The sequence below is a fragment of the Bombus terrestris genome, unplaced genomic scaffold, assembly GCF_910591885.1.
Source record: "Bombus terrestris unplaced genomic scaffold, iyBomTerr1.2, whole genome shotgun sequence".
NCBI classification, from domain to species: Eukaryota; Metazoa; Arthropoda; class Insecta; order Hymenoptera; family Apidae; genus Bombus; species Bombus terrestris.
The window spans coordinates 82,501-92,500 of record NW_025963548.1 but is presented as its reverse complement, the minus strand read 5'-3'; the positions used below and the strand labels follow the sequence as shown (position 1 = coordinate 92,500).

Below are 10,000 nucleotides of genomic sequence, written 5' to 3'. Positions count from 1 at the left end.
TCTATCCTCGTTGTCGTGAGTCGGACACCCGTGCCGTCGCTGGAGTTTTTTCAAAGCTCGGCTTCTGGATATTGGGAAGAAAGACCGCGCGAGGTAGATGGATGCGATTCCCATCGAATTTTTTTTATTTAAAAAAAAACAATCACCTGAACGGAGATGTGTTCTCTTTCGTCGATTTTTCACGCTTTGAGTCGTCGCGATCGCCATCCGTTCGGAGGAGATCGCCGACTTCGAAGCCTCGATGTCGTGAGTCGGACACCCGTGCCGTCGCTAGAGTTTTTTCAAAGCTCGGCTTCTGGATATTGGGAGGAAAGACCGCTCGAGGCCGAGGGTCGCGCGAGTCCCATCGAATCTTTACATCACCCGAACGATGGAGGCGCACGCTCTTTTTCTTGAATAATTGGACGAGAGGAATGCGTAGTATCGTATTATACACACACACACACATATATATATATATATATATGGGCTAGCCACCGTGCGTATTTCTTCGCGAGATCGTGTGCTGAACAGAGGATTCAGAATCGGGTGTTATATCCCCGTCGTTTCCTGACGAACGGAGCTTCGATCTCGATGGTTGTTATATATCATAATGTACTTTTCGCCCGGCCGGCGGACGCGCGTATCTTCGCGCGTTCGTCGGATTTCATTTTCGAACGTTTTCGTGTCGTCGATCTTCCGGCGACTTCTGCGCGTCCGATTCCCGTTGGTCGGTCGTGTCGGATCTCGGCTTCGCTCGAACCGAGTATTAAGAGTACATGGAGTACAAAAGTTTTAAAAAATATATAAAAAGATTACCCTGAACGGTGGATCACTTGGCTCGTGGGTCGATGAAGAACGCAGCTAATTGCGCGTCAACGTGTGAACTGCAGGACACATGAACATCGACATTTCGAACGCACATTGCGGTCCACGGATACAATTCCTGGACCACGCCTGGCTGAGGGTTGCTCACGTAAACCTAAGACTGCTTGCGTTGCGTGTCGTTCCTCTCTATCTGTCTCTCTCTGTCCCTTGGTGCCTTCGATAACCCGCCGTCGTTCTTACGATACGTAGAACGTTTCAGAGTCGGAGGAAGCGCACGAAGAAGGATACGAACAAGAGCGGACGCGAGAGAACGTACGCGACGTACGAGCGATTGTTGGACGCTCGTCGGCGTTCGTCGCGGTCGTGCCGAGACCGTGCAATTCGTACGCATGCTCGATATATAAACTATCGTGTTCACGGGAGACACTACGAAATTCTACCTCTGTCTCTCTCTGTCCCTTGGTGCCTTCGACAACCCGCCGTCGTTCTTACGATACGTAGAACGTTTCAGAGTCGGAGGAAGAGCACGAAGAAGGATACGAATAAGAGCGGAGAGAACCGTCACGGACCTGCGTGAGTGCTAGCGGCGTCGTGAGTCGTTCTTTCGTACGACCGCCCGCTTATGCACCGCTTCGTGTCGGTTATCGAATATATTATATATATATATATATATATATATACGTAGTGTTGTCCTCGTGACCGATTTTTTTTTCATATCAGCAGATTTGCATACGTTTGCAGGTTTTCGATGTGCACGATGTCCGCGCCCCCGACGTCGTCTTAAATGAATATTATTTTGGCGAGACTGAGAGAAAGCAAATATGGGAACTCGGTCGAGAGAGGAGAGAATGAGAACAGCCTCAGATAAAAGTAAACTTGGTAACGGTGCGGAATTTTGCCGTACAACCGTCTTTTCTTAAGACGTTTTACTCGAATAGCCCCAGGGATCTAATGCCCACTCCGTCTCTTCGTGCGTAGAGATATACTCTGCACGCGCGCGAGCGACTGACAACGACGAGGACCGTCGCATCGATGGGTCGTCGTTGCGTTTAATATACTCTGTGCTTGTAATTTATCCCCGAAAGAGAGCCGTAGATCCGGGAACGCACACGTGATTTCTTCGAACGCTGATGACTTAGGGAGATGATCCCCAGGCGTTGCGCGGAGATCGGAGAGTACGCGTTACTTGTATCGGGACGAATTTTCCCCGTCGTTCGCGTATCTCTCTGCCCGCCGGCCCTGGCCCAAAGCCACGTTCGTCGGAAATCGTACAAATCGTGTGCGAACTAGCGCGTGTCTATGATCGGCTACGGGTGTTTTACCAAGCTCGAGGTGTTGCGCAACGTTTCCGTACCTGACGAAGATGCGCACGAGAGTCCGTTACAAAGTCGTTGGATGGTCGTCGTCGTCGTCGTGTCAGAGAGAATCTCTGGACACGTACAGGAGAGATCGTAGACGAGGAAGATGACGATCCCCTTTGGCGAGGCTGGAGTGAAACTTTGATTTAATTAAAGACGAGGTATACACGCGCGTACGACGTGATAGTCGTGCGCGCGTGTGATTTTTTTTAAGGCAATTCGGCGCTACAAGTACTGGAAAACAGAGAGTGTTGGTCATCCCATGCCTTTTCGGCGTCTATCGCTGGACCGCGCATCCTAACGTCGACGGTCGTCCAGTCCCCGAACACACCACAGTGTACGTCTCGCTCGCTTTTCCACTTGCGTGCGTTCCCGTGCGTTTTCGTCGTCGTCGGTACAGAGCAAAGAAACTTTGACGTTTCGATCTCTGTGCCGGCAGAAAACAAGGAACCGCTGGAATTTGTCGAGAGTAGAGAAACGGCTGTAAGGGACTGAGGACGGGCGTTAAAAATCACCGACGATCGTTTTAAGGATGTCTGGCGTGAGTCTTAGCTCGAACATGATACGACGTACGAAGAAAAAAGGGCACTTTGGCGCGATGCTTAAAACGCTTCTCTGGAAGGAAAGAGTGTTCTCGTTCTATTCGAATTTTTATTTTTTTTTATTTTTTTTTCTCTTTGAGGCGATTTTCGCATATAGAGATAAAAAAAAATATCACCTTCTCTCGTACTGGAGTTTCATAGCTTTGTTCGAAGTGTTCGCGCATACACGGCACGAACGTGTTTTTTTTTTCTTTGAATAAAAAATCACATTTTTGTCTCGTGTCGTGACGTTGAAGCGACCTCAGAGTAGGCGAGATTACCCGCTGAATTTAAGCATATTACTAAGCGGAGGAAAAGAAACTAACAAGGATTTCCTTAGTAGCGGCGAGCGAACAGGAATTAGCCCAGCACTGAATCCCGCGGTTCCGCCGTTGGGAAATGTAGTGTTCGGGAGGATCCGTTTATCCCGTGACGTCGAACCGCGTCCAAGTCCATCTTGAATGGGGCCATGTACCCACAGAGGGTGCCAGGCCCGTAGCGACCGGAACGCGTTTCGGGAGGATCTCTCCTTAGAGTCGGGTTGCTTGAGAGTGCAGCCCTAAGTTGGTGGTAAACTCCATCTAAGGCTAAATACAACCACGAGACCGATAGCGAACAAGTACCGTGAGGGAAAGTTGAAAAGAACTTTGAAGAGAGAGTTCAAGAGTACGTGAAACCGTTCAGGGGTAAACCTGAGAAACCCAAAAGATCGAATGGGGAGATTCATCGTCGACGGCGCCGGTTCCCGTTGGTGAGCGATGCTCCGGGTGGGCCTTCGTGGTTCCATTAGCGAGGGCACGCCACCTTCGGTGTCGAACGCGCCGGTGTCGTAGTCGTGCACTTCTCCCCTAGTAGAACGTCGCGACCCGTTGTGTGTCGGTCTACGGCCCGAGTGGGCGCCTGTCGCGTCGCTTCGGCGTACGCGGCAGACCCTCGGTCGCCCGGCCGACTGCACGACGGTACACGCACGGTATCGGGCCGCAACCAATCCATTTTCTCGAATATGTGTGTGTGCGTCTGGACCGCCGCAAGCTTCGCCCTTACTCCGCAGTCTCGGGCTTACGTCCCGTGCTCGGGTATTGGCAGCTGTTAGCAGCGCGGATATCTTGGACTGGCCAAATCTCGAATTACCGGTCGGCGACGCTATTGCTTTGGGTACTCTCAGGACCCGTCTTGAAACACGGACCAAGGAGTCTAACATGTGCGCGAGTCATTGGGACATTAAAACCTAAAGGCGAAATGAAAGTGAAAATCGGCGTTCGCGTCGATGGAGGGAGGATGGGCCGCGCAACTATGCGGCCTCGCACTCCCGGGGCGTCTCGTTCTCATTGCGAGGAGAGGCGCACCTAGAGCGTACACGTTGGGACCCGAAAGATGGTGAACTATGCCTGGTCAGGACGAAGTCAGGGGAAACCCTGATGGAGGTCCGTAGCGATTCTGACGTGCAAATCGATCGTCGGAACTGGGTATAGGGGCGAAAGACTAATCGAACCATCTAGTAGCTGGTTCCCTCCGAAGTTTCCCTCAGGATAGCTGGCACTCGACCGTTCTCATCGAACGCGTGCGAGTCTCATCTGGTAAAGCGAATGATTAGAGGCCTTGGGGCCGAAACGACCTCAACCTATTCTCAAACTTTAAATGGGTGAGATCTCTGGCTTGCTTGGATCATGAAGCCACGAGATATTGGATCAGAGTGCCAAGTGGGCCAATTTTGGTAAGCAGAACTGGCGCTGTGGGATGAACCAAACGTGGAGTTAAGGCGCCTAAGTCGACGCTTATGGGATACCATGAAAGGCGTTGGTTGCTTAAGACAGCAGGACGGTGGCCATGGAAGTCGGAATCCGCTAAGGAGTGTGTAACAACTCACCTGCCGAAGCAACTAGCCCTGAAAATGGATGGCGCTGAAGCGTCGCGCCTATACTCCGCCGTCAGTGGCAAGTGGGAAGGCACGCGAGTCTCGTTTTCCCCTCATGGGTTCGGGACCGTCCTTCATGAAGCTCTGACGAGTAGGAGGGTCGCGGCGGTGTGCGCAGAAGGGTCTGGGCGTGAGCCTGCCTGGAGCCGCCGTCGGTGCAGATCTTGGTGGTAGTAGCAAATACTCCAGCGAGGCCCTGGAGGACTGACGTGGAGAAGGGTTTCGTGTGAACAGCCGTTGCACACGAGTCAGTCGATCCTAAGCCCTAAGAGAAATCCTATGCAGATGAGGTGTCCTAAGATCATACAAATTGCAACAAACAAATAAAAATTGAGCGAAAGAAACACACCCATTGGGCGAAAGGGAATCCGGTTCCTATTCCGGAACCCGGCAGCGGAACCGCATACCATTCGGGCCCTCGTAAGAGTGTTCGTCGGGGTAACCCAAAATGACCTGGAGACGCCGTCGGGAGATCCGGGAAGAGTTTTCTTTTCTGTATAAGCGTTCGAGTTCCCTGGAAACCTCTAGCAGGGAGATAGGGTTTGGAACGCGAAGAGCACCGCAGTTGCGGCGGTGTCCGGATCTTCCCCTCGGACCTTGAAAATCCAGGAGAGGGCCACGTGGAGGTGTCGCGCCGGTTCGTACCCATATCCGCAGCAGGTCTCCAAGGTAAAGAGCCTCTAGTCGATAGATTAATGTAGGTAAGGGAAGTCGGCAAATTGGATCCGTAACTTCGGAATAAGGATTGGCTCTGAGGAGCGGGGCGTGTCGGGCTTGGTCGGGAAGCGGGTTTGGCTGACGTGCCGGGCCTGGGCGAGCTGAACGGGACGCGGCGTATCTCTCTCTCGGGGGGGATATCGTCGCGCACCCCGGATCCGAGCTCGGTCCCGTGCCTTGGCCTCCCGCGGATCTTCCTTGCTGCGAGGCTTCCGTGGCGGTTTTACCGTCGCGGTCGTTCTCTTCGGCCGCCATTCAACGCTCAGCTCAGAACTGGCACGGACTAGGGGAATCCGACTGTCTAATTAAAACAAAGCATTGCGATGGCCCCCAAGGGTGTTGACGCAATGTGATTTCTGCCCAGTGCTCTGAATGTCAACGTGAAGAAATTCAAAAAAGCGCGGGTAAACGGCGGGAGTAACTATGACTCTCTTAAGGCCAAGGACACGATTTGGATTACGATTGGATATCTGTATCGAGTTCATAAAAAACAGTTAAATTCGACAATATGGAGAATAGTGCCTCGGACGCAGCGCCTCTCAGTCCCGGAGGCGCTGTGGCGGATTTATCCGCTTCGGAGGGGACTACGGGTAACGACCAGGCAACGTCCCCGGCTATGAGTTTGATTACTGTGCCGCTCGTGGGCAATCGGGTTACCTGTCCAGAATGCGAGAAAAGGGAAACTAACCTTTTCTTTTTAAATCTGTCGGACCTGGACAGGCATTTAACACAACACCACCCGGATGCCCCGATCTTTTGGTCTTGTATTAACTGCGCGAAATGCTTCCCGAAGCTTCATGGGGCTAGATGTCACATACCTAAGTGTGGTGGCGCTAGCAGCCAGGCCAGGACAGGACAGTTTTATTGTGAGGCCTGTCCCATGAGTTTCGGATCGCGCAGAGGGCTATCCACCCACGAACGGCATGCGCACCCTGCCGTTAGAAATATCAAAAGAAGGGGAGCGGACCCCCCAGAAGAAAATACAAAGTCATGGAGAGTAGAAGAGGTAGCACTCTTGAAGGGGCTATGGGGAATATTTAAAAATCATAAATACCCCAATAAAGAAATTAGTAAATTCCTCACCACGAAAACTATCGATCAAATCAAGTACCAAAGGAAAAAGTTAAACTTAATTGGTGAGGAAAGCCCCCAAGAGGCTATCTCATTGGCAACAGAGGGAGGGTGCGATCTCGTTAGTTCAGGCAATGCCAGTTTTGGATCGCCTGTAGGCCGCAACGAGAACGAAGAGCGCATCCACGAATGGAAGCTCTCGCTAAAAAACGAAATAAATAAGCCAACCGAGGTGCCCCCTATTTTAAGGGAGGTTTACAATCGGTTGATGTTAATCTGGGAAGAGCACCAAGATGATCGAGACTCTCTAACGGAGAGTCTCGATCACTTTATACGCACAGCTCTATACGAGCTTATAAACAAAATAAATAAAAACCAAAAGGATTTAAAAACTAAAAGAGCAGCCAAAACAAAAAGCCCAAAAAATAATAGAAACTCCAGAAAGCGATTCTCATACGCTCGTTGCCAGGAGTTATTTCACGAATGCCCAAGGAGACTGGCTGATGCCGTGGTCAATAACGATCAGGCATATCTCGAACCAGCCAGACAACCTCCCGGATCAGAGGAAGTGAGGGGGCTCTACGAAAAGCTGTGGGGAGAAGTGGGTTCCACATACGTCCCGATTCCAGTTACAAGAGCCCCCAACCTATCCCTATCCGAGATCTTCCCGCCGATAACGGCTGAGGATGTGGGGGAGAAGATCGGCAGAATAAGAAAGAAAGCTGCTGCAGGACCGGATGGATTACAGCGAGATCACTTAACCATCCCCGGCCTGCCCATCATAATGGCTAAAATTTATAATATACTTATTTATTGTTCTTATTTTCCTTCCGCATGGAAGGAAAATAGAACAACTCTTATTCCTAAAGCAAATAAGCCAAGCAGCCGGGTCGAGAACTGGCGACCCATTACAATCAGTCCGATTTTAGGCCGAATCTTCTCCTCTATTATCGACGGGAGGATAAGAAGAGGCGTTGTGTTAAATATGAGACAGAAGGGCTTTACATCCGAAAACGGATGTAAAATCAACATCGAGTTATTAAACTCTGCCCTAAACCATAGCAAGAGAAACCGCGGCGGGATATTCACTATCGTGGATATCTCGAAAGCATTTGACACAGTGCCTCATGCAGCCTTAAAACCTTGTCTGGCAAAAAAGGGTGTGCCCGACCCTATAGTCGAGTTAATCGACGAGATGTACAAGAATACAAAAACTACCATAAAAACTAAAGACGGCGGGATCGAGATTCTGATCCGCCGAGGAGTTAAGCAAGGCGACCCCCTATCGCCCTTACTCTTCAATATATGCTTAGAGCCACTGCTGGAAGAGATCGAGGAGCAAGTCAGTGGAATTAACGTTACTGAAAATCGCCAAGTATCAGTTCTGGCCTTCGCTGACGATATTGTATTACTTGGAGCGGACGCGAGGGAAGCACAACACCAAATCAATATTCTCACTAGTTATCTGGAAAGCCTCCAGATGAAACTTTCTATCGAAAAATGCCAAACCTTCGAGGTTGTGGCTAAAAAAGATACCTGGTTCATTAAAGAGCCAGGTCTTAAAATCGGGAAACAAACAATACCCAATGTAGATCCCGATGAGGCTTTCAAATATTTGGGCGCCAAAATCGGGCCATGGAAAGGCGTCCATTGTGGTGTAATTGTTCCAGAACTTCTGAGCGTGGTGAAAAGGGTGAGGAAACTCTCCCTCAAGCCAGGCCAGAAGCTGGAACTGCTAATCAAATATATCTTCCCTCGCTATATTTATCACCTACTTGTTAGTCCGCCGAGTGATACTGTCCTCAAACTACTAGACAGCGAGGTCAGGCAGGAAGTTAAAATCATCTTACATCTTATGCCTTCCACTGCCACAGGCTTCTTTTACACTCCAAAAGCCTGTGGAGGCTTAGGCTTACCGAGATTTGAACATATAGTCAAACTCGGTACCCTAAAAAGTGCAATAAAGATCGCAAACTCGATCGATCCAGCGGTCGCTGGCCTAATCGACGAAGCAGCCAATAAAAAGTTAAAATTAACGGCCAACTCCTTGCGGATCAATTGGCCAGCCTCCTTGGAGGATATTGAGAAAGCTCGAAAACGCTTAAGAAAAGAGCATATCAGCCAATGGGCTGATCTAAAATGCCAGGGACAAGGCGTCCCTGATTTTATTAAAAATAAAACTGGCAACTTGTGGCTTGAGGACCATAGTCTACTCAAACCATCGAGGCTCATCGATGCCCTTCGATTACGAACCAACACCTTTGGTACAAGATCGGTGCTGGCACGGGCTGACAAAAATATCGATGTAACATGTCGAAGATGTCGAGCCCAGCCCGAGACCCTTGGACACATACTCGGACTGTGTCAGCACACCAAAGGCTTAAGAATCAAGAGGCACGATGAGGTCAAATCCCTCCTCGAGGAAAGACTTAAAAATAACAAGAAGAATGAAGTATTCGTGGAGCCGACGATTAAGGCCGGAGGCAGTTTATTCAAACCGGACCTCGTAATTAAAAACGGGGAAAGGGTTCTCGTGGTCGACGTAACTGTCCGCTACGAGAACAAAAACTACCTGGCCTTAGCCGAGAAAGAAAAAGTAGAAAAGTATCGGCCATGCCTTAAGGCATTAAAAGAGGTATTTAACGCTAAAGGAGGAGAGATTCTCCCGGTGGTCTTGGGCAGTAGAGGCACTATCACGCCTAATACCGAGAAAGTCCTCAAGCGACTGGGAATCGCCAATAACGACATAAAGACTATGCTTTTAAACGTATTGAGAAGCTCGATAGAGCTGTGCAATATATTCATTGATGATTGATGATTATGAACCAAAATCCCAGACACTGTCTATGTCTTATTCGTTTATTATTTATTTATTTATTTATTAATTAATCAAATTGTACATATGAATTTATTAATTACTATTTATTATATACACAAATATTTGTTTGTCCGTGGTCAAGTGTTACCAGAAATTGTTCAATCAATTGAGGTAACATCAAGTTTTAAAAACCTTACGAGGGGGTTCCTCGGAAGTGTGAACTTGTAAAAGTCATAGAAAATAGCCAAATGCCTCGTCATCTAATTAGTGACGCGCATGAATGGATTAACGAGATTCCCTCTGTCCCTATCTACTTGGAGCAGGCAATCAAATACCTTGGAGTGCACCTCGAAGGAGGGCTAAAGGTCAACAAGCACGTGGAGGCAATAACAGGTAAGTGCCAAAAACTCTTCAACAGCCTCGCGAGGGTGGCCAAGGCGAAGTGGGGACTCGGACATGCGGCCATGCGTACCCTGTACAGAGGGCTGTACGAGCCGATAACCACATACGCCGCAGCCGGCTGGAGCGACCTACTGAAGGGGAAAGCGAGGAGCAAGCTGATAAGGTCACAGAGGATGGCACTCCTGCGAGTGACCAAGGCCTACAGAACCACGTCAACCGAGGCACTGCAGGTTATCGCCGGAGTCATTCCTATTGACCTCCTAGTCGAAATCAGGGCAAGACTCCACAATAAGAAGAGGAGGCGCGACGAAGCGCCTGACGAGAAAACCAT

General features: G+C 49.7%; 1 non-coding gene across 1 annotated transcript; it reads left to right on the top strand.

Annotated features, from left to right (window-relative positions):
- Positions 1-795: 795 nt before the first annotated feature.
- On the top strand, positions 796-950 carry LOC125386959. Its single transcript, XR_007227561.1, has one exon. It is a non-coding gene; the product is annotated as a 5.8S ribosomal RNA (ribosomal RNA).
- The last annotated feature ends 9,050 nt before the right edge of the window (positions 951-10,000 follow it).